This window comes from Trachemys scripta, chromosome 2 (genome assembly GCF_013100865.1).
Source record: "Trachemys scripta elegans isolate TJP31775 chromosome 2, CAS_Tse_1.0, whole genome shotgun sequence".
Taxonomy (NCBI): Eukaryota; Metazoa; Chordata; order Testudines; family Emydidae; genus Trachemys; species Trachemys scripta.
In genome coordinates this window covers 220,185,514-220,210,560 of record NC_048299.1, presented here as the reverse complement: position 1 = coordinate 220,210,560, position 25,047 = coordinate 220,185,514, and the positions used below count along the sequence as shown (strand labels likewise).

Below are 25,047 nucleotides of genomic sequence, written 5' to 3'. Positions count from 1 at the left end.
GGATGTGAAGGGTAACAAGAAAGGCTCTACAGGTATGTTAGCAACAAGAAGAAAGTCAGGGAAAGTGTGGGACCCTTACTGAATGGGGGAGGCAACCTAGTGATAGATGATGTGGAAAAAGCTGAAGTACTGAATGCTTTTTTTTTTTCCCTCGGTATTCACAGACAAGGTCAGCTCCCAGACTGCTGCACTAGGCAACACAGTATGGGGAGGTGGTGAGCAGCCCTCAGTAGTGAAAGAACAGGTTAAGGCGTATTTAGAAAAGCTGGACATGCACAAGTCCATGGAGCCAGATGCAATGCATCTGAGGGTGCTGAGGGAGTTGCCTGATATGATTGCAGAGCCATTGGCCCTTATCTTTGAAAACTCATAGCGATAGGGGGAGGTCCCGGAGGATTGGAAAAAGGCAAATATAGTGCCCATCTTTAAAAAAGGGAAGAAGGAGAATCTGGGCAACTACAGACCGGTCAGCCTCACCTCAGTCCCTGGAAAAATCATGAAGCAGGTCCTTAAGGAATCCATTTTGATGCACTTGGAGGAGAGGAAGGTGATCAGGAACAGTCAACATGGATTCACCAAAGGTAAGTCATGCCTGACCAGTCTGATTGCCTTCTATGATGAGATAACTGGTTCTGTGGATATGGGGAAAGCAGTGGACGTGATATATCTTGACTTTAGCAAAGCTTTTGATATGGTCTCCCACAGTATTCTTGCCAGCAAGTTAAGGAAGTATGGATTGGCTGAATGGAATATAAGGTAGATAGAAAGTTGGCTAGATCTTCGGGCTCAACGGCTAGTGATCAACAGCTCGATGTCTAATTGACAGCCGGTATCAAGCGGAGTGCCCCAGAGGTCGGTCCTGTGGCTGGTTTTGTTCAAAATCTTCATTAATGAAATGGATGATGGGATGGATTGCACACTCAGCAATTTTGCAGATGACACTAAGCTGGGGGGAGAGGTAGATATGCTGGAGGGTAGGGATAGGGTCCCGAGTGACCTAGACAAATTGGAGGATTGGGCCAAAAGAAATCTGATGAGGTGCAACAAGGACACATGCAGAGTCCTGCACTTAGGACAGAAGAATCCCATGCACCGCTACAGGCTGGGGACCGACTGGCTAAGCGACAGTTCTACAGAAAAGGACATGAGGATTATAGTGGATGAGAAGCTGGATATGAGTCAACAGTGTGCCCTTGTTGCCAAGAAGACTAATGACATATTGGGCTGCATTAGTAGGAGCATTGTCTGCAGATCGAGGGAAGTGATTATCCCCCTCTATTTGGCACTGGTGAAGCCACATCTGGAGTACTGCGTCCAGTTTTGGGCCCCCCACTATAGAAAGGATGTGGAAAAATTGGAGAAAGTCCAGCAGAGGGCAACGAAAATGATTAGGGGGGCTGGGGCACATGACTTATGAGGAGAGACTGAGGGAACTGGGCTTATTTAGTCTGCAGAAGAGAAGAGTGAGGAGAGATTTGATAGCAGCCTTCAACTACCTGAAGGGTTCCAAAGACCATGGAGCTAGGATGTTGTCAGTGGTGGTAGTGGTCTCAAGTTGCAGTGTGGGAGGTCTACGCTGGATATTAGGAAAAACTATTTCACTAGGAGGGTGGTGAAGCACTGGAATGGGTTGCCTAGTGTGGTGGTGGAATCTCCATCCTTAGCAGTTTTTAAGGCCCGGCTTGACAAAGCCCTTGCTGGGATGATTTAGTTGGGGTTGGTCCTGCTTTGAGCAGGGGGTTAGACTAGATGACCTCCTGAGATCTCTTCCAACCCATATCTTCTATAATTCTGTGTTTGTACATTTATGTCCACTAAACTCCCTTATCATGTTTCTATCAGTGCATTTCAGGGCAATCAGCTTAGATATCGCAAGTGCTTCAGCATGAGACAGAAAGCCCAGAGGATATGCACATAGTGTGGCAGCAGCAGTATATGGCAATGCACTCTGGAATGGGTTACAGAGGCACAGTTAGGGGGGTCCCATCGACACTGAAAAACACTCTAGTGTTACTATCTGTTTATAGGAAGAGAACCATGAGCCAGCCTAGGTTGCTGGCAAGGATGACACAGTTAGCCACTATGATTATTAAGTACTGCATGAACCATGTTGTGTGTGACCTAGCATATGTTTAGAGACAGCCTATCACAAATAGTGCAGTCGGCGTTGTAGTAGTGAATGGCCAGTGAAATGTCAGGGAGGTTGTTCTCTTATTTCACTGAAAGAGGGTGGTTCTCTCCAGGAAAGGGTTGAGGGTGGGTCAGATAGTGAAAACAATTATTTGTTGGCATTTCATATCCCATTTCGATTACTTTCTTCTTCATTCATTCATTCACTTTCCTGTAAGCAATTTTTGTTTGCATGAAGTTTTGGGCTGGTGCTTGTATTCAGGAGAATGCAGTTAGCTGTTGCATACAATTCTCTTTTTCAAGGTTCTTGTACATGCCCTGTGAGAATTAACATCTCAGTGCATGCTTGTTTATTATTCATAAAGGGTTAGTCATCCAATTAACTGTGTGAGGTGGAGCCTATTTTAAAAAACCCACACAGATTAGTTTTAAGGAGATTGATTTTTTTCTGCTTCCAAATGAGACATATGACAGTGGCAGTAACAAGCAGATGAAGTGAATTGATAGGATTTCCATTCTTTTTTTTTAAAGTCTTAATCTTTTTATATTTTATACATCTGTTACTTGATGATCGTTGTTTGGATACCCAGCACAGCATTGTTGTCACAGATTCCCTTAAACACAGCTGAAGAGTGTTTATCCCATTTCTTTCAACCTGCTGAAGTAAAATCAAGTTCATTAAAAAAATCTAGTTGCTCAATATTAGCAGTGCAGTGACTCCAACCATGCACCCTCCCTCTTCTCTTTTCTTTGCTTAGTGGTGACTTACTGATGCTAACTGAGAACCCGCAGAGCAGATGACCTTGAATACGCTGATATTAGCAGAACTAATAATAATAACTGTATCTCAAAAGCACTCCCCACACAAGGCTTGAACACACCAGTTGGACAGACTTTGCAAAATGCATTGTTAAGGGTACATTTAACAACTTTCCCATCTTTTGTGACCAGTTTTATTCCATAGTGTTTGTTTTGTTGCATTCGTTGACATCATCTGCATAATGTTTGCTTTTGCTCACATAGCTGATTCATTCTTATATTTTCACACTGGGAGATTTTAATATAGTTGTGACACACTGAACTGACTTTCCTCCTCCTAGCAATAGAGAAAAATGATATGTGGGTTTTATCTACACACTGTAAAGGCAGAAAATTCACCAGATTTATAATAGATCAATAACCAAGAAAATAATTTAATGAAAATTTAAATGTTTCCTCTTTTACTTCAAATTTCAAAATCTGAAATTTCATCAACATTTGAAAAAAGCTGACCATCTCCACTCCAGACAAAGATCTGCACAAAATTATGCTTTTCACAGAGCCAGACTGTGATATTTACTCACACTGAGTAGTCCCTTTGTCACTATGAGCTGCCTTGAAGTCTATGGGACTATCTGAGAATTAAGGCACTACCAAATGTCAGTAAGAGTGGCCCAATCTAGCCCATAAGTTTCTATAACACAAGACTGATGGAAGATATCCCCTGGCTGCAGGGTTGGATTAACTCAGACAGTTCCCGGCTGGTGGTGCAGCAGGGCTCAGGCAGGCTGCCTGCATGCTGTGGCCCCATGCCGCTCCAGGAAGCGGCCAGCTGCTGGCACATTTCGGCGGCCCCTGGCAGGGGAGGGAGGAGGAGAAGCAGCTCTACACGCTTCCCCTGCTCCCAGCACCATTCCTGCAGCTCCCATTGGTCGGTTCCCGGCCAATGGGAGCTGCAGGAGGTGGGACTTGCAGGCGCAGGCTGCGCATGGAGACACACTGTCCCCCTTTCCCCAGGGGCATGCAGAGATGTGCCAGAAGCTGGCCGTTTCTGGGAGTGACGTGGGGCTACAGCATGCAGGCAGCCTGCCTGAGCCCTGCTGCACCACCAGCCGGGAACTGTCTGTGGTAAGCGCCTCCCAGCCCGAGCCCAGACCTCGCACCCCTTCCTGCACCCCAACTCCCTCCCAGAATCCAAACTCCCTCCCCCCTCCTGCATCCCAACACTCTGCCCCAGCCTTTAGCCCCCTCCTGCACCCAAACTCCCTCCCAGAAAGAAACTAATATAACAGCTGTTCTAAGGTAAGAAGTCGGCTATTTTGAATTAACTTAACTATATTCTACATGTTTTAAGACTGAAATGTAACCACAGAATGGCTTTATGTTAATTATATGGTAAGTTTAGTATAGTGTTAATAGCCTCGATGCCGTAATTGTGATCATTTTGTTTTAAATTAGGAAAAAGACTTGTATACAGGGACCCCACAAAATCTAATAGCCCCGGGCCCACAGGAGAGTTAATCTGGCCCTGCCTGGCTGGCCATCATGGGCTGCTTTCTGCAAAGCCCCAATGAAGATTTCATGAGGAGGCTAATCAGTTTCCAAAACACTTGTGTGATGCATAAGCCCTGCCTACCACTATCCAGTGTTTCGCTGGTATTTACAAAAATAACCATGTTAACAATTACAGTAATTTAGCAAAGTCCATTCCATCTTTGTAGTGCTCAGGAACAACCTTCATAATCAATACCAAGTCCCTAAAGAGAAGACATACAGAAGCGTAGTAAATTTTTGTAAAGTAACACATCAAGCAGTTTAGTGTAATCCCTAAGCAATGTACAGCACTTCAAAAGACATTACAAAAAATGTACTTATGAGCTGCAAATTCTTTGGATGATCTAAAGCAACAACATGGATAGGGAGATCTCTTCATATTAGAGCAGCCAAAAAATGCAAATAGGGATAATTCATATTTTTTTATTTTGAAATTTGTTGAGATTCAGAAATTTTAAAACAGATTGCTCAGCGAATTGATCAGACAAAAATGAAGAAAATCATTTCATTACAATTTCATCAAAATTTCCCCTTTTTTCCAAATTTCAAAATTTGAAACATTTTGACCATTTCCGTCCCAGATATTATCCAAAACACCAAGAATGAAACGCTGGCTGCATTAAGTCAAAGGCAAAAAGTGCCCATTGACTTCAGTAGAGCAAAGATTTCACCCCAGATCCCTGCAATGTAACTTAGGGAAATATAGTTCCAGTTCCCATGGCTGGCCAATACATAGTAGGGAATTAAAATAGTATTGAACTAATTGAACTTAAAAGCTTGGGGCACTGATCAGAATAGGACATTTCCTCACTATATGTAGACAGCAAGGGTCAACCATTGTTGCATTGTTTGCTCTAGAGGCAGAAAAGTATAATTCATAATTCTATAGGCTCTTTGTGAATATACCATTTTATAAGGTGGCTCCAAAAGCCTAAATATGAAAAGATGAACAAACATGGCTACTCCGTGCCATATGAAGTTGGTTGCTCTACTTACCAAGTCATAGTTCAGTTACATTTACCAATTTGTAATCCATTCCAATGATTAATTGCTCTCACTGTTAAAATCGGCATCTTATCTTTTATGGGTTTCCTGTCACAAGCAGAGGGAACATGAGCACCCCATGTTGGTCCTGAAAAAAACTGCAGAAAAAAGGCTTGTACTGATAGACCAGCGGTGTCAAACGTACAGCCTCTGGGCTAGAGCCGGCCCGCGGAACAATTTCATCTGACCTGCAGTATCCTCATTAATCTTCAGACTTGGCTACACAACCCTGGAATCCATACTATGAGTGTGTGATTTGTAGAGCACACCAGTGTATTGTACTGTAGCTACATCAGTGTGCACTAAGGAATGTTTGATGTATGCCAGCAGGGTCCACACACAGGAGAGTTAGAGAGCAACCCACTAGTGCACTCTACAAATCACACCCCTGTAGTCCAGACTCCGGTGCAGCAATCCAGGAAAACCACACATGCAGATGTCAAACAAGGTGGTCGCATTTAAGAGGTGCTGGAGAAGCCTAAGTCTGGCAGGAGCTGATTCATGTCTAGGCAAGGCGAAATGGCACTGAAGAGCACTTACCCACTTGCTGAAGAGTAGATAACCCAACTTTGCAAGTCAAAGAAAAGGAAACTTCAAGTAAGTCAAAAGGTTAACACCTATTGCAGCTGGTAGACTGGCAGGCTCACCTTTAAAAAAGAAACAAAAGAAAAGGGAAAAAAAAGTTTGAAAGAAAATAACGTTCATGCCTCTGAATTTAATTAATTCACACCTCTGAAAGACAATAAAAGGGCTTACACTTTCTTCATTTCTTTATTCAGCTTGTGACAAGTGGACATCATGTCTTTATCCAAGATAAGAAAGGTAAATCAAAAGTGTTGTGCTTTTCGAGAGGAATGGAGAATATCATTTGCTTTGTGGACATGAACGGAAAGCCCATCTGCTTGATTTGTAAGCAGCAGGTAGCTGTGGTGAGAGAATACAACATTCAAAGACACTATGAATGAAACCATGATGAGAAATATGATAATTACACAGGAAAGTTACACAAAGATAAATACTCTGAATTTGCTCTGTAGTTGAAAAAGCAGCAATCAGTGTTTACTAATGCTCATCACGTAAGTGATGCTGCTGTTAAGGCGAGCTATGTGATTGCCCATGAAATAGAGTTGTCACTGAAACCATTTTCTGAGGGAGAAATTTTTCAGAGCTGCATACTAAAAGCTGCAGAAATAGTGTGTCCAGATAAGTGGTAAGTTTTTGCAAATATCAGCCTCTCAAGGATCACAATCGCTGAGAGAATCAATGATTTAGCTGAGAATTTGAACAGTCGGCAATTGTAATTGATGAAAGCACAGAAGTGGTGTGTCTTTGCTAGCAGTATTCATTTGTGGAGTTGATGAGAACATGTGCATAGCAGAGGAGCCTGTAGAATTGGTGCCAACGAGAACCACAACAACAACAAATGACCTCTTCAGCAGCTTAGTAGAAACTCTGAGCAAATTAGATGTGGACTCAACAAGAGCTGTGAGTTTGGCCACAGATGGCTGGGGCACCTTCAATGGTGGGCAAGAAAGCTAGAGATGTGACAAAATTGTAGGCCAAATTGCAAACTATCAACCTTACCAGCAGTTTGGCAGTTTTCACTGCACTTTACATCAAGAAGCTCTCTGTAGTAAAAGTTTGAATATGAATAATGTGAAGGACGTGGTTGTTAAAACTGTATATTTTATTTGAGCTAGAGGACTCAACCACTGGCAGTTCAGCTGGCTGTTGGAAGAATGTAACATTCGTCATGGACTGCTGTATCACATTGAAGTTTAGTGGCTAAGTTGGTGAGCTCTGTTGGAGCACTTTTTTGAATTGCATGGTGAGATTCAACTCTTCATGGATCAGACAGGGAAAGATGTCACTGAATTACAGGGCAATGAATGGCTTCAAGACTGCTTTCTGGAAGTATGGGAACAAAACCATGCTCTGATTTGCCAGAAGCTGGGAATGGGCAAAACAGGATGGATCACTTGGTGATTACCTGGTGTGTTTATTCCCTCTAAAGCCCCTGGCATTGGCCACTGTCAGAAGACAGGAAACTGGACTAGATGGACCATTGGTCTGACCCAGTTTGTCCATTCTTATGTATTATGGAACACCTGAACGAGTAGTGACAGAATACTATAAGAATATTCACACCTCTGAAATTAAGCTTCAGCTGTGGGAGAGCTTTCCCAGAGTAACGTGGCACATTTTCCCACCTTGAAATTACTACATGATACTGTTGGGTCTCGGTGTGATGATGCCACAGAAAAGTATGTGAACAAAACTGCTGAACTGAAAAAGGAATTTCAAGAATGATTTTCTGACTTCAGGAATCAAGAAGGAAAGTTTGCAATTTTTAGCACTCTCTTTTCTGTCAGTGTGTACCAGAGGAGCTCCAAATGGAACTTACTGAACTGCAGTGCAAGACTGAGGAAAGGCAAGTTTTCCAATATTGGTATTCTCAAGTTTTATCACTATCTGGGATCAAATTATTCCAAACTGAAGTCCTTTGCATCAAGAATTCTTTAAATGTTTGGGAGCACATGTGTGAAAAGGTATGCCACATCGTCAATATCGACAAACCTAAACTATGTTCTCAGCTAAGTAACACACACCTGAACTTGATACTCAACATAGCTTTAGCCCAGTCACTTGCTCCAAATGTTGATGTGCTGGTTGAAGCTAAGCGACCCGCGTATTGGGGAGCAGCAGTATCAGTCACTAAAATCTAAAATAAAGGTAAGTAATCACCAACATGATTTATCTTTATCTATTTCTATTTTAATAACTTTTGCATAGTGTATCCCTTGCCAAGTGTCAGGGTATCAGATCAGGCCAGCCATATGAAATGAATTTTACATCCCTGGATTAGACTGAAGGCAGCATCACAGAAAGAGCAATAGGCGAGATTCCCACAAGTACTGATTTGCAAATGAATGAAAATAACATTTTAAAGTGCTCCCACTGTACTCTATAATTGTACCTTCATCAAGCTTGAGCCAACTCCCGTTAACTTCAGCACAAGCAACATCGGACCTTTAAATATACTGTTTCTGGAGCTGCAGTGTGCTGTGAGTAATTTTTTTCTATAGCATTTTATGAAATAAAATATTATGTACAGCAGTTGGCATTTTTCCCACTAACCCTTGAAACTCACCAAAGATTTTAGACCCCCCTGTTTCATTTTGAAACTTAATAGCTGTTAAGGACAGATTCTATCTCATAGATATTTGGGAACTGCTCCCAGTGATTTCAGAGGGAGATACTCTGTCTTTGATATCAGAAATCAGAATTTGCCCTTGAGTATTTCTTTGTAAGAATCTGTCTCTTCTGTACATTTGATTAACCTGAGAGACCTCAATGTCTCTCAGGTTTTCCTCCTGATACCATGACCTGAAACCTTATGGGACATCTCCCTTTTTTCTTTCTTTTTTAGTTCTTAGTTCCTAGCAACCTGAAATGTTTGTTCTTGACCCTTACATCCATTTTCTGTCACCAAGGGCAGGTAAAATAGACTTTACTTTAGCGTCTCATTTCTTCCTCCCCCTTGGATTTTGTATTTTAGGAATTGGTCTTTCAAAAGCTGTTCAGGAGCTAAGTACTAATTCCAGCAACTGTGTGTCTCCTGGACTATAAAATGATCTTCTCCTGCAGTGAAGAATGCTGGCTCTCTTTAAAATAAAATATCAGCAGTCTAGGCTTGTTTCACAAACTCTCTCTCCTTATGTCTTCTAAGCCCTTATTAACAAGTCATACTTGTGGATTGTTAATGTTCTGGGTTTCTTTTCTCTCCTTTGTCATATTTCTGTATTGACAGCAATATCAGCTAAAACCTTGAATCCTATTTTTCTCTGCCCAGCCAGTCCTCTCGGTATACTGTACCTAATGATGGGTGACACATAAGTATAGCTCTTCTTATCACCGTATGCATTCCAACCTCCTACCAAACCCAGACTCCCAGGATCAAGAGATTAATGGAATAATTGATATATCAGTAACTATACAGTGCCCACTGATAACAAGCACTTCCCGCACCTATTCAATTAGCCAAACTTTACTCCGAGCCTTTCTGTGGCATTGGACTGTATGTTCTCCCTCATGTTTCTCAGACTGTTTCCTTTTCCTTCTTTCAGTCATTTTGGCCCCAACACACTTTACAAATCAGGTAAGTATCACCTTTTATATCTTTTTTTTCCCCATCCAAAATGGTAAGAGAACATCTATGGCCACAAGTGAGCTGAGCTAAACTCATATAGAGGCTTCCAGGAAAATAAAGGAATAACTCACCCGCCTCACTTCTCCATTCACAAAATCAAATGCTCAGGAGCTAAAAAACAAAGGTTGCCATGTTATGATTTTCTCTCAAGGTTGTCTCTTGGTTTTACCTTATTGTGGAGACAGTGCTGTCTGCTTTTTCTCCTCGCCCTTTGGCTACTGGCAGTGGCATGCAGTGTACATGTAGCTACATGTCACAGTAAAAAGCAGACTGCGTCCACCCTGCAGAATGTAGCTACACATGTTAGTGAAAAGCTTTAGCAGAGCAAAGGCAACGGGGAAAGGCTTCAGCAGCTCTCCGCTTCCAGAACCTTTCACTGAGCCTTTCCTCATCGCCTCCCCACAGCCAGAGACTTTCCCTGCTGCCAGAGGCTTTCAATGCAATGGGCAGGACCAGTGCTACCATTAGGGCAAACTAGGTGGTTGCCTAGGGCGCCAAGATTTGGGGGCACCAAAAAGCGGTACCCCCAATTTTTTTTTACAGTGTTCCTGGGCTGGGCTGCCAGCGGTGCGCTGACACATGCGGCTCAGACTCCCTCTCCCAGCGCAGCGGCCTCTCCACTTCTCCTGCCTCCCAGGCTTGCGGCGCCAATCAGCTGTTTGGTGCCGCAAGCCTGGGAGGGGAAGAGAATTAGAGCTGGGGCGGTGTGCTCAGGGAGGAGGCGGAGCAGAGGTGAGCTGGGGTCAAAGCTGCCGCATGGCTCCCGGGGGGAAGCTGCCGCGGGGGAGGGGAGGCGCCTCAGGGTGGGGACGGGGAGCTGCCGCAGGGCTGGGGGGAGCACAAGGTGGAAATTTTGTCTAGGGGGCGAAACTTCCTTACACCGGCCCTGGCAATGGGGATATGCTCCAGCAGCAGGGAGTCAGCAGTACATGCTAAACATTACAATGTAGACGGGGAGACACTGTTTGGGCAAGTAGAAAGCTGTGTAGGGTATATACTTTCAGGAATGTTTTTACTCTACTCACCTAAGCCATGCCTCAGAGAGTACACAGCTATTTATACTCATGCAAGGGACACTATGCGTGTATGTACATTACATGCCACAGAAAGAAAAAGTGTAGACATACCCTTTAAAAGAAAACTGTGCAGCTTCACCAGAGGCCTCAGCTTTGTTTCAAATGATCCTAAAGGGCTAGTGTAGAGGGGTTTGACCTCAAGGCAACTAGTGTCTCAACAACAGTGACTTTAATTGCTGAGTATGAAGGTCCTTGAGGCTTTCTGGACCTACTGACAACTGCTCTTTGCTGGTAGGAAGAAGGTAGCAGAAGCACCCGTCACACCTTACAAGGAATTATGCCCCAATATTATTTTTTTGTTGGTAGGAAACAAGCAGTTTCAAGGGCTCCCTGTCCTGCCAAAGAATTATATCCCAATGCCTCAATATCCCCACTTCAGTGGGTTCTCAAATCTTCTCAAATAAACATCAGAAATAATGGTAAGATGTGAAAAACCAAACTAAAAATCATTAAGCCACTAAACCCACAAATGGATATTCACCCCTCCTCTGCCAAACTGCACAAATTGTGGAGAACTGGTGGGTACCATACAGAAAGGAACATTTTCTACACAGTATTTTCCTTCATATTACACAGCAACCTCTCTGTGCCCAAGGCCAGGCCATAGTGATGCTCCAAAGGGGTGGGGGTGTTTGAAGAGGTGAAATTAGGACACAGGTCTGTATGTGGCATGTTCCCTTCGGGGAAAGGCATAAGCCAAAATAACTGTCCCTACTGCTCTAAAATGCAGTAACTATTATTACATATTCTGTGATGCCTTCCCCTGTGCACCTCTATCAGAGAATACAGTTACCTTGACTATGTGCTGTCATGAGTGCTTGTGAAAGTATTCAGTTGGCAGGCAAGCAGCATGGAGTTAAAGGCAACCTACACAGATCTTAAAACTTGTGAGATTTTCACTGTTATTTCTCAGATACTCCCAGCCAACGTGTGTAATATAGGGTGATGCATCCACACCTCTTCCAGTGGTCCAGAAAGGGATCATGTGGCATAATGGTAGATCCCCAAACGTCTTTGGAGGTAAGTGTTTCTTTTTGTAGACTTTTACCTGAGAGGAGAAGCATAGGCGTCCCAGGCTTACCTTTCAAATGCCCCTCATTGTAAAAGACAGAACTCACTTTGGTCCCAAATTACCACTACACTAACACAAACTAGGTGTCTCCTCCTTATATTGCTGAAATCATTTGCATCTGAAATAAAAAAATCATAAAACTAAGATTCTGCAAAATTATTTATGTAAAGAAATTAATTTGACATCGTTTAAGGCTTCTGGCTGAATAATATTTTGAGATCCCTTATTTTTGTTCTTTGTGTCCCTTAGACATTGTGTCCCACAGAAAAAAAAGTCTCGTTATTTTAATGCTTGTATTGGATAATAATAAATGCTTTTCATAAATAATGAGACTTTTTTCTCACTTTAGATTAGTTTTATATAACCATTATCAGGTTTAATAACATGACGTTTCCTGATGTTGAAGTGATATCTGATGACAGGTATACCTGAACTGAACTCATATTAGCACATGATGTTAGATTTCAACCAGTATCTCATTTCAGTAATACCAGTGTAATCTAGAGTGATCCAGTGATTTCTGTGGCAGTGAAACATCAGTAGCTTTTGGGTCCTCTGTGGCTTCCCACCTGACCCTCATGCAGCTCACAATCCTCAAGTACCAAGGACTAGAAATACAGTGGCCTCAGTTAAGACACTTTGGATTTACACTTGTGTAACTGAACTAGGTGACAACGTGACACCTTTGTTTAGTAGCTAGGACAGGGGCAGGCAAACTTTTTGGCCTGAGGGCCACATCTGGGTATGCAAATTGTATGGCTGGCCATGCATGCTCACAGAATTGGGGCTGGGGTGCAGGAGGGGGTGAGGCCTCTAGCTGGGGCCAGAAATGAGCAGTTTGGGGTGCAGGAGGGGGCTCCAGGCTGCAGCGGGGGTTTTGGATGCGGGGTGAGGACTCCAGCTGGAGGTGCGGGCTCTGGGGTCAGGGCCAGCTCTGGCTTTTTTGCTGACCCAAGCGAAAAAAAAAACCTGCAGGGCGGCTGGAGCCAGGGTGCAGGGGGACTCCCTGCGCTGCAGACGTGCCCCAGCGGAGTGTGCGCCCCGGCTATCAGGGGGAGGGGAGGGAGCAGAGGGGGAGAGAGAGAAGGGGGGCGACCAGGGCTTCCTTCAGTGGGGTGCTCGCCCCGCGGTCCCTCCCACCACGCCGCCTGCCGGGAGGGCTCTGTGCCACTCTGGTCAGTGGGGAGGGAAGGATGCGGGCTGCCCTGCAGGTCTTGCTCCAGACCCGGCAATAGCTGGGGCAGACGGAGCGCGTAGCCCACTCCCAGCAGGGTGCTCCCCTCCTCCGCGCCGCCGCCCCCTACAGGGCGGCCGGAGCGGCGAACCAAAAAGAAAAAAAACCTGCAGGGCGACCGGAGCGGCAAAGCAAAAAAAAAGGATTGGAGGGAAGCCGCCCCTTAGAATCTGCCGCCCCAAGGATAAGCTTGCTTGGCTGGTGCCTGGAGCCAGCCCTGTCTGGATTGGGGCTGGGGATGAGAGATTTGGAATATAGGAGGGTGCTCCAGGCTGAGACCGAGGGGTTCAGAGGGCGGGAGCGGGATCAGGGCTGGAGCAGGGGGTTGGGACACAGGAGGGGATCAGGGGTGCAGGCTCTTACCTCAAGCAGCTCCCGGAAGCAGTGGCATATCTCCCATCTAGCTCCTACACAAAGCCGCAGCCAGGCGGCTCTGCTTGCTACCCTGTCTGCAGCACCATCCTTACAGCTCCCATTGGCCACAGTTCCCAGCCAATGGGAGTGCAGGGGTGGCGACAGTGTGCGGAGCCCCCTGGCTGCCCCTACGCATAGGAGCTGGATGGGGGACATGGCCTTGCTTCCGGGAGCCGCACAGAGCCACTGCACATGTGCATGGAGTGGCCCCCCTAACCCCGCTCTGCAGCTGGAGCACGAGGAGTGGGGCAAGCCCCAGACCCCGCTCCCCAGCAGGAGCTCGAGGGACAGATTAAATCAGCTGGCAGGCCGAATGCGGCCTGGAGACTGTAGTTTGCTCATCCCCAAGGTAGGAGAATGTGATGAGAAGGAAAGGGATTGCTAATGGGTAAACAGCTTCATATTTCACTTCATAAAGGAAAATCTGCTCAATGCATAACATTTTAGCAAGAAAGGGGAAACCCAATCCTATTTATCACTTTACATCATTGGCTATGTCTACATTTATGACAACATGTAGCGTACAATCACTACATATGTAGCTACATGCCACAGTGAAAAGCAGGCTGTGTTCACATTTGTCACTGCCTCTTCCTTCCAGAGCCCTTCCCTCCTCCCAGAATCTTTCACTGTAATGGGGAAAGACTCTGACAGCAGCAGAGGTGAAAGTAAGCTGGTACGCCCCAGTATGGCATACCGGCAAGAGCAGCTGCTGGAGCCCTGGGCCCTTTAAATTGCCGTCAGAGCCCTGCTGCCAGAGCCCTGGGGAAGTGGCGGCGGGACTCGGGCGGCAATTTAAAGGGCCCAGGGTGCCTGTCGCAGCTACCGCCCCGGGCCCTTTAAATCGTCACCGGAGCCCTGGGGTATCAGCAGCGGGGCTCCGGCAGCTATTTAAAGGATCTGGGGCTGCAGCAGCCGCTACCACCTCGGCCCTTAAAATAGCCGCCGGAGCCCCACTGCCGCCTCCCCAGGGCTCCAGCAGCAGGGCTCCAGGGATGCTTTAAAGGGTCCAGGACTCTGGTAGCCCCTCCCACCCCGGGCCCTTTAAATCATCCCCGGAGCTTGCCAGAGCCCTGGGGTAGTGGCAGCCAGGGCCGGTGCAACCCATTAGGCAACCTAGGCGGTTGCCTAGGGCACTAGCATTTGGGGGCAGCATTTCGGGTCCTTCGGCAGCGACCGTGGCGGCTGGATCTTCGGCCGCCCCAGTCGTCGTTGGCATTTAGATGGAGGGAGCTGGGGCAGGGGGGCGCAGGAAGGGCCGCCTGCAGTAAGTAAGGTGGGGGGCGGCACTCAGGGGAACTCCCCACCCCAGCTCACCTCTGCTCCGCCTCCTCCCCAAGCACGCTGTCGCTGCTCCACTTCTCCCGCCTCCCAGGCTTGCGGTGCCAATCAGCTGTTGGAATGCAGGGGGGGGAGGGGGAGGAGTGAGGACTCCAGCTGGAGGTGCGTGCTCTGGGGTCAGGGCCAACTCTGACTTTTTTGCCGACCCAAGCAAAAAAAAAAAAAAAAAACCTGCGGGGATTAGCAGGGGGCCAGGAGCAGCCTGCTCCTCTTCCCTCACCCCAGCCCCAGCCATGTCGCTCGGGGGATAGGGCTTGGGGGAAGGGATCCCCCCCACCCCACTCACTGGCAGCGGCGGGAAGCAGAGCAGCCCGGCCCCAGCCCACTCTACTCCGCCAGCTCCCAGCTGCGGTGCTCTGCTTCCTGCCGCCGGTGAGAGCCGGGGGCGGTCCTTTCCCCAACCGGAGAGACATGGCTGGGGCCAGGACAAGGGAAGTGGAGCAGTCTGGGGCCACGGCTCTCCACTTCCTCCTGCCTGTGAGTGCGGGGTGTGATCCTTTCTCCGCACTCACCGGCGACGGGAAGCGGAGTGCCACAGCTGGGAGCTGGCGGAGTAGAGTGGGCTGGGGCTAGATTGCTTTGCTTCCCGCCGCTGCTGATGAGTGTGGGGTCGCTGGGAGAAGAGGTGGAAGGGGGGCAAGCCGGGGGCAGAGCAGGGGGGAAGAGTAAGAGGCAGGGCAGAGGGAGTTGTCCAGGGCCCCACACCCCTCTAGGGACAGCCCTGCCCCTTGCAGGGGAAGCTGGCCAAGGGATAGGGCTGGTTGCCGGGGCTGGTGCTGCCGCATATGCAGCACACAGCTGCCTAGAGCACCATGAAATTTGGGGCAATTTGGTGCCCCAAATTTCATGGTGCCCTACGCAGCTCCGTATGCCTAAGGACGGCCCTGACCATCTACTCTTTTAGTGAAGACTGAAACAAAATCGGCATTAAACACCTCAGCTTTCTTGATGCCATCAGTTATTGGCTCTCCTTCCTTACCAAGTAGAGAAATTACGCTTTCCTTCATCTTTCTCTTGCTCTAATGTATTTAAAGAACTTCTTATTATTGCCTTTTATGTCTCTTGCTAGGTGTAACTCATTTTGTATCTTTGCCTTTCTGATGGTGTCCCTACATGCTTGTGCTGTTCTTTTGTACTCCTCTTTAGCAATTTATCCATGTTTTCACTTTTTGTAAGATTCCTTTTTTTCCCAGGTCATTAAAGAGCTCCTGATGAAGTCATATTAGCCCGTACCTATTCTTCCTATCTTTCCTTTGCACCAGAATAGTTTGCAGTTGTGCCTTTAATATTGTCTCCATCCAACTGTCCTGAACAACTTTTTCCCTTAGATTTTCACACACCAGCCTCAGCAACATGTGCCTGAGCAGTAATTGAAACTGTTGTGAGAGACCAATATTGTTATCAATACAGAGAGTAAACTTGACCTGAGACAAACGTGGTCTAACTGGAGGCATAGCAGTAATATATAATGTAATGAAAGGTGTAATGTATCTATGTACATGTGTGTGTTGACCCACAGACAAGATAAAGGACCTATTATTACTGGAGATCTTCTTTAAGTCAAGATGTACAGGCCTGTAGTTTTGGAGCTGAGATCCCTAGGATGTGTGTGTGATTTGCATAGAAATCAGCTGACGGTGTGTGTGGAGAAAATGTTTTAAATGTTTGCAGAAATTCCCTTTCCGCCTGCCGATTTCTTTCAACCTTTGAAAAAGTTCTAATCCAGTAGTTACATCTGGTGTGAGCAGCACATAGATTAATTACAATGGTGAGACATCAGGATCTAGTGTGTTCCCAGTACCAGAGAAGAGACTGGGACTAGAAACAGCAACAAGAAGAGGTATCATTTTACCAAAAACATCAAAGAAGCCTTGGTGCTGTTGTTACTGTGCAAAGCATTGTCACCAAGAAAAGTGGGAACAGAGAAGAGTCAGTGAGATTATGGATTTGCAATGAAAGAGTATAATTGAGTGGGTATAACTTCTTATCCACAGATCTTGGAAGTCCCTTGGAGGATAAGCAGCATTGTAAAGGACTAGTGAAGAATAAATTGAATCCTGGAGGAGGAGAGGTAGAAGAGGATGAAAGGTATCAAGTTTTCTCTTGGTATAGACATTAATACTGATGCCTTATTTCCTTAAAAAAGATTTTTTTATTATGTAAAATAATAGGTGCGGATGGTCTTCTCTGATAGCAATTTTATTGTATGAAGCCTGGGAGGGGTTAGGGCTGGTCAAAATAATAAAATAAATAAATAATAATAATGTCGTTTTATTATTCCATACAATATTTTCACCAAATAGTGTCAATTTTTCCCCAATCAACTCTATTGATTTGACTGAAAGTATACCCAGTGCTGATTTTTTTTGCTGAGGTGAAGTGATGAATGAACCTCACAATATTCTGTTTATTCCTAGTTCTACTGGAATTGTAAGAACTGCAAGAACGGCTTCTTGTGCTATTTTGCCTTCACTCTTATGGAACCAGAAATCACAATGGGAATGAAAATTAAATAATAATGATTTGCTGAGGATTGGGCAATCAGGCCACTACACTGAAGCTGTTGGGCTTGGTAGCCACCTTCCATTTAGGCTACATGAGGGAACAGTTAAATGCACCTTTGTTTAGTGATACCTGAAACAATGGAAAACCACCACCCAAGGACTAAACTGTATGCAAGCCTGGGCTGTGGCTGGGCCAAGTGGTCCAAGGGGTTTCCCAGGAATCTAATAACAAATGCAGGGGTGGGGGACTGATTTGATTGCATGTGTATGTCTGTGCATGTGTGTGAGAGAGGGAAGCAGGAGAAACATCATAGAAAGAAAAGGCAGAAAGGAAACCATAGAGACAGCCAAAGAAGTATTTTGTAGTGTGACCCTGACAAAAAGGTAAGACAGAGAGCTTTTGGGCAGAGTGCTGACTGGAAAGGGTCTTGGAACTGTGAGGAAAGAAACTGCCTCCTGATGTTTGATTCCTATAATGTTCATGAAAACAAGACCTTATGTAAATCCTCTGTAACTAAACAGGACTGCACCTATGAAATACCTGACTCCGCCATCAATTTCTCCTCCTAAAGGAAACAACCCGAAAGAGCCAGAAACTATACTAATCACTCAGGCCAAAAAGGGTTACAATAATAATCATCACCTAATTTTTCAATCCTCAAAAATGGTTTGGTGTGGTTTGGATTCCATTCCAGTTCTAGATGAAGATTTTTGGACCAATTTTATTTTATTCAAGCCAACTAGCTGATCCTTAGGCTGTGTGCTCTTGGTGTAAAATGAGCAGGAGATTTACAAACAAAATCTTGAGGCAGCATTCTTTAGGGTAAATTGTGGCTGCATTTCCCTAAAGTAAAATGATCATTTATAGCTGGTATACACTCCGCACAATGATGCATGTGGCCAAGTTTCTTTAATGATATATGATGCCTGAAGCAATATTTCCCTGGTGTAAAGAACATAAGAAGCTACTGCTGGCCTTTTCCTATCTATGGTGATGCATGAAACAGTTTCTCCGATATCCAGTGATGCATGAAGTTGTGTTTCCCTTATGTAAATTGATATAAGATGTAGTGTTTTTCTGATGCCCACTGATGTGTGATTCAATTTTTCCCATGTGAAAAGAGAAACATGAGGAAAGAATTCCTTGATGTAAAGTGATATGTGATGCCAGGGTTCACTGACATAAATTGATGCACGAGATGCTGAGATAGCATTTCCATGATGTAAACTGTTGTATGAAGCTGGGGTTTTTTTTATATTCATTGTAAGTGGTGGCTGCATTTCCCCTATGTAAACATATACAAGACAACATTTTTCAGATGTCCTTTAATATTAGAGGCCCACAAGGGATGCATTCATCCATGTCTCTATGATTTAAAAAGTGAGACAACCTTCCTAACGTATACTGTATCTACCATTTAATAAGGCATGATACCAATCTGTCTTAATGTAAATTGACGTACCTAATACCTGCTCCTATGCACCCCAACTGGGCTGTACATTCCAAGTTTCCATTCCAATATTTCTGCAGATGCTAGGAGATGAACGTAACATCCTTCAAATCACCTAATATCATAGTGTCTAACAAAGTTAGGACACTCCAGGAACCAGTATCAAAACTCAAATACAGTGATAGCACCTAAAAAGTTCATTCCATTTTCTGCAGCGGTGTTTCCCATTTTAAAAGTATAGCAGTCTGGTTGCCAAATGCAATATTTTGGCAATGTCTTACAATGTGTTTTCTTTTTAATTCTGAATTTCAAGACCCCAAATTCAAAGAAACTGCTTGATGACACCTTGTCACTATTGAGCATTTTGAAATATAAGAAGTTATTTCCACCCCATCCTGATTCACAAGCCAGGTGATGGTGAAACCACTTTCACTGAATCTCAATTATTTTCAATATAAACTTCACACTAATATTTTATTATGGAACTAATTAGCTAGGAGATGCATCTGTTATGTCTGTATCAGTGTGTGTATTAGCAGTATATCTTGCTATTATGTCCTCTCTTTCTCCCTAAACCATGACAGAAGGCATATTCTTCTTGTATTCTCAGAGCACGCTCACTTAACAAATTCTTACCTATTCACTCATAAGAATTAATTTTCAAGTATCGGACAACTATAGAAATTCATAGATTATAAACCAAACACACATTACACGCCAGTTCTTCTTTGTGGATCTCTTCTGTTGCATTTGAAGTCAAGAATCGCTGCAGATGCAATGGACAGAGAATCTGCTATTAAGAAACTGGAGCCATGGATACATCCCTTTGACCCAAGTAAGCACCCAGAGACAATAGTACCCATTCAGTGGTATAGGGGCGCCACCATCAGTCAAGGTAGGTGACACACTTCCAACTGGAATTCACCAAATGCAAAAATTTATATGTAGCTGGCCCACAGGGTTTTGTGGCCCAACATCAAGGATAGTAGAAACACTGGCAGTGACAAAAAAGCATGTACAAGCTGGTCCAGCAAAAGGTATTTGACACTAACCTTATCTATTCAAGAGTGATAGGCCTCCCTTTAAGTTCACAAGAGGCTATCAAGAATATTTTGCCACATGATTTGGCTCCTGTACTAACATCAATGTTCACTGACTCTGATGACATGAGGATAGCCAAGGCTAAGTCTAACCTAAAGAAGAAGCAGCAGACAAAGGTGTCAACTAGATGTACTTCACAAGAAGTCAGCTGCACAGTCATTGACAATTCTGCAGTTCTTAGGGTAGTACATAGGCCAGCAAGAGATATCAAGGCCTTTGTGACCAATTTCAGCATCTACACCGAACACAAGTTGGCAGCAGATGATGTACACCTTGTCTTTGACAGGTACAAAGACTTCAGCACAAAGCGTGTCACAAGATCTAGCAGAGCTATAGAAGCAAGCAGAATGAATCAGTTGAGTACAAATACACAGTTACTTCCACAGAAAGTTGTCTTAACAATTACTGAAAATAAGAAACAGTTGAATGAAATCATCATTTGTGCAGAACACATTCAAGACAAGTTTCACCTTTGACACACACTAAAGCATAAGGTAGTCATCACATGCGGAGACTATACCCCACCTGAAATATACCAGGGAGGTGTGGTGATCAACAGAAAAGATATGGCAACCTCACATGAAGAAGCTGACAACATCCTTGTACAGACTGATGTATTTGTCTTACTCTTACACTATAACCTGATAAAGGGCCTAACGTCTTTAGTGATTATGGTAGCCCCAGTCCAAGACAGACCTGTAATAGACATCCATGCTACTGCCGAGCAACACCAGAAAGTTGTACAAGGACCGTTAGCTGCCAATGGTCTCTCAGGCTAATACAATAGCTTTCTACTTTCGCCTTGACAAAGGCACTGTATTGAAGGCACTGTATTGATACTCCCTCTCCATCCTGGGTGACATCAGTGCAGTAGTACTCTGCATTGATGTCAGTGAAATACCCGCAAACACATATGTGTGCCATCTATCACCCTGCCACAGTTAGGGAATCTCATTGCCGTAAAGCCATCCACAATTTCATGCACATTGCCAAGAGTGGTAGCAGGATCTGATTAATGGCCCTTGCACACTTGCATTACCGCAGCCCCAACGGTCAACTTCCCAACTCCAAACTGATTCATGACTGACTGGTAGCAGGCTGGAGCCACCAACTTCCACACTGCGATTGCCATGGACTTCTCCACTGAGGGGGCAGCTCTCATTTTGGTGTCCTTGCACCGCAGTGCTGGGGCGAGCTCCACACACAGTTCCAGGAATGTGGCTCTCCTCATCCGAAAGTTCTGCAGCCACTGCTCCTCATCCCAGACCTGCATAATGATGCGATCCTACCACTCAGTGCTTGTTTCCAGAGCCCAAAAGTGACAATCCTCCATGTTCAGCTGTTCCTTGAATGCCAAAAGTAATCTGCTGTTGTTTCTTTCCATGGCATACAGCAGGTCAGTAAACTCTGATTCCTGTTCATATTGGGTGCTCATGATATACTGCATGACCATCCCCAATGTGTTCATAACAGTGACTACAACAGTAGAGAGCAGTGCAAGATCCATCCTTTCAAACAGAGATGGTGGGTGCAGAGTGAACAGGGGCCGTTGAAAAATGCTGCAAAATGAAGTCAGAAGCCCATGGAATGCTGGGACAGAAAAAACTGCCTCATGGGACATTGAGCCCACACCAATGATGCACTGCGATCCACTCCAACTTTCCACAACTCCTAGCTGCAGAAGGTGGTGAGTAGCACAGTGGGATATCTACCCACAGTGCACTGCTCTCTCTGTCAATGGTAGCGTACCAACTGTGAGGCGCTCTGCCAACAGAGGGAGCATTGTTTTGAATGTTGGCTTACCTTGCGTCGAGAAAACTCTGTAATGTGACAAGGCCTGCGTTGTAAAACCCTACCCATTCAGACAATGTGAGGATCTCTTGCAATGACTGTAATGTTTAGCACTTCTGCAGGAATCTCATTTGAGAGATTTGTTTCAATAAAGTTATTGAATACATTTTTTTAAAAATTTTACTGTGGAATTTAAGGAGCCAGGTTTTCCTGGTCCAAAATGATGCATGATTCCAGAATTCACTAACTTAAAGTGGTGTGAAGTTGGTTTACGCTAATTATAGAGTGAGGATGCACAAGGATGGTTTCTATTATGTGAAGTGATGCAGAAGGCTGCTTTCTTATGTGAAAAGTAAAGCATAAGGATGGAATTTGTGGATGCAATATGATATATGAAGGTGTTTATTTCCTCAAGGACACTGTTAGGGGGCTATGTTTTTCTGATGTCAGTTCATATGTGTGAAGGTGATGTTTTCAGTTAGAAAATTAAGCACACGGATTACTCTGGTGCAAAGTGATGAATTATAATGTTGCTGATGTCAATAGATGCGTTAGATTTGGCTTCTCTTATTGAAAATGCTAGGTGAAGAAGGGATTCATTTCATGACCATTTGGAACCTGGATTTCCCTTCTTTAATATATAATTATACAAGATTATAATGTTCCTGCTTGGGTAGACATATGCATGCTAGCTCTGATGGCACTACCGTGCTAGTGTACAGCTAGCAATGTGAGTGGCAGGATGGGCTAGTTACTTGACGACGTAGCTAGTGTCTTGGATGGGCTCACGTGTGAGGTGGCTAACCCATTCTGTCGCTTGTGCTGCCATGCCTACTCTACTATTTTTAGCACATTGCTGACTGAAGCTGGGTTACTTTAGTATAAGACAGTGGCATGAGGCCAAGTTTCTGAAATGGAACTATAAATGTTGGTGAAAGTGAAAAGCAAGAGGTAGGATGCTGAGCTCCAGCAATAGCAATGATGTAAGAAGCTAGATTTGATTACATTGTTACGGCACGCTGTGGCCCTAAGAGCCCCTTTATGCCAGCTGACAAAGAAAACACTCAACACTCTGTTGTCAGAATATTTAGCCAAACAATGGCTTGTACGGTATCACATGAGAGCTGGTGACACGCTGGTTATGAATATTATTGTGTTATGTATGCAGGATTCTGTATAAAGACAATGAAAATACATTTACCTATTACGTAAACAAAGCAGTCAAACTAACACGCATTAGAAGAAACAGCTTGGAGAGCAACCAGGGGACACATTGGAGTCTTCCTGGCTCTTGAGATAAAGACAATGGACTTTGGGAAATATAAGTCCAGCAAAAAGACATTCTAGTTTATCCATCGCCTCGGGGACAAAGGGGACAGCACCCCCTGATTCTGTGAAAGCTGAATCCTCTTGCCTGGAGGGCTGGAGATACTGATAGCTTGATGTAAGTGAGAAACTGTGTGAGACAGACACAGATAGCTAGAATTAAGTCTTAGGCACTAGAAAGCATGTTTTATTTTGCTTTGTTCATTACCTTTTTCTACCTCTTTTATTCTTGCTTGGTATCATTTATATCTGTGTTCTTTATTAATACACTTTTTTTCTTGTTGTATTACAAAACCACCTCCGCGTTGTTATATTAAAGTATGGGATGTCAGCTAAACTCACAGACTGGTGTGTGCACTATCCCTTTGGAGGCAATGAACTTAATAATTTCTGTGAATGCCCAGTCAGAGGCTGGAGGCTACAGAGCGATGGCACTGGGGAATTCGAGTACTGGGTTTTAATGATTGTTTCCTGCAAGACAAGGTTAACACTGGCAGAATCTCTAGGAGTTGGCTGGTGAAGGGGACAGACTATTGTGGCAGGGAGCTGTCTCACAGTCTAAGCTCTGGCAAAGCTCTTGTTTGCTAAGGCAGAGAGGTACCACAGTGGCTTACAGTTTTGGGTTCCCAATAGATAGCATCACACAGGCATCAGGCACGGTGATGCTACACTTGGTCTTTCAAGTGTTTTTTTTTAGCATCTGAGCAAATGTTCGGTTCACAGATGAAATACTGTCTGGTCAGTTTTTGAGCTACGCAAGGTTCTGTGCAGAGGCAGTAGTTGCTGGAGAGGGAGCTGTGTGAGCAGCCGGAGAGTTTCCGCTCTGCCTTGTTCTTGGATTCGAGTCAATTCTTGAGGCAGAGTTGCTTCCTGGAAACCAAGCATTGGTGTTAGGCTGGGATTCTTGGAAGAAGGGATTTCCCTGCATACTGTTTGACCACCTCTGTTCTAGGACTGGTATACAAGTGTATCTAGAATATGTTACACTTAGAGTATACCCAGACATTGCATCACTGATTGCCTCTCCACTGGAAAGCTGCCCTGAAAGGCCTAGATGTCTGCTACTGTTCAGCAGATGGGTGTCATAGGTGTCAGATTTTTCTGATGTCCACTAAGGCATAAAAGCATAGTTTCCTTCATGACATTGATTTTTTCAAATGGCCAGTGATGCAATCACTGCCATAAGGCTGAGGTCCTCTGACATACTCTTATGTATGGTCTTGTTTCCATCATCCGTAATACTCTATATGCCTGATGATAATGATATGTGAGGCTGGGTTTCTCTGATGTAAACTGATTGACAAGCTTGTTTTCTTCCCTACTGTCGAACACCTTCTGTGGTTGGATTTCCTTCATGCTAAGAGATATACTATTTTTGCAGAGGTCAATTATGGTAATTTATCAGACTGTGTTTCACTCTAACAGAAGGTAACGTGCAGGTAGGCTTTTCTGATATGAATTGATGTTTGAGCCTGGATTTCCAAGATACTAATGGATATGGCTACATTTCCCTGATGCCCAATGATGAATGAGTCTGGCTTTCTTTGATATTCTCTGATGCATGATGCTAAATTTCACTGGTATAAACCAGTGCATGGTACTGAGTATCCTTGGCTTAATATGATATATGAGGCTGGGTTTCCTTTTCTGGACATAAAGAGGTGTACAAGGATAAATTTCTCTGACATTCAGTGATGTATAATGCTACATTTCTCTGATGTTCAAAGAAACTCATTCCCATGCATTAAGCAGTTGCAGTCTTTTCACACTTCAGTAAAACGCAGCCCCATGCATTACTGGTTATCAGCAAAACTGAGCTTCTTCCATCATTTACATCACTGAGAACAGATCTCAGGCATCATTTTTTATCATACAGCCCCAGTCTCATGGATGCCTAGACAGAAAGATGGCTACATTATGAATCACTTTACATGAAATAAACATAGTTTATCATGGTTGGGTTTGTTTGTTTTTTATTTTTGGATACATCATTTTACATCTGGAAATCTCAGCCTCACTCAGGATTTTATATTCTGAAAA

The 25,047-nt window shown here is 44.5% G+C and overlaps 1 long non-coding RNA gene across 2 annotated transcripts; it reads left to right on the top strand.

Annotated features, from left to right (window-relative positions):
- Nucleotides 1-546: 546 nt before the first annotated feature.
- On the top strand, nt 547-21,112 carry LOC117873519. 2 transcript variants are annotated; one of them, XR_004644744.1, is made up of 5 exons: nt 5,073-8,220; nt 9,615-9,646; nt 11,080-11,793; nt 16,829-16,922; nt 17,252-21,112. It is a non-coding gene; the product is annotated as an uncharacterized LOC117873519 (long non-coding RNA). The 2 variants fall into 2 exon arrangements; XR_004644745.1 differs by lacking the exons at nt 5,073-8,220; nt 9,615-9,646; nt 11,080-11,793 and adding an exon at nt 547-581.
- The last annotated feature ends 3,935 nt before the right edge of the window (nt 21,113-25,047 follow it).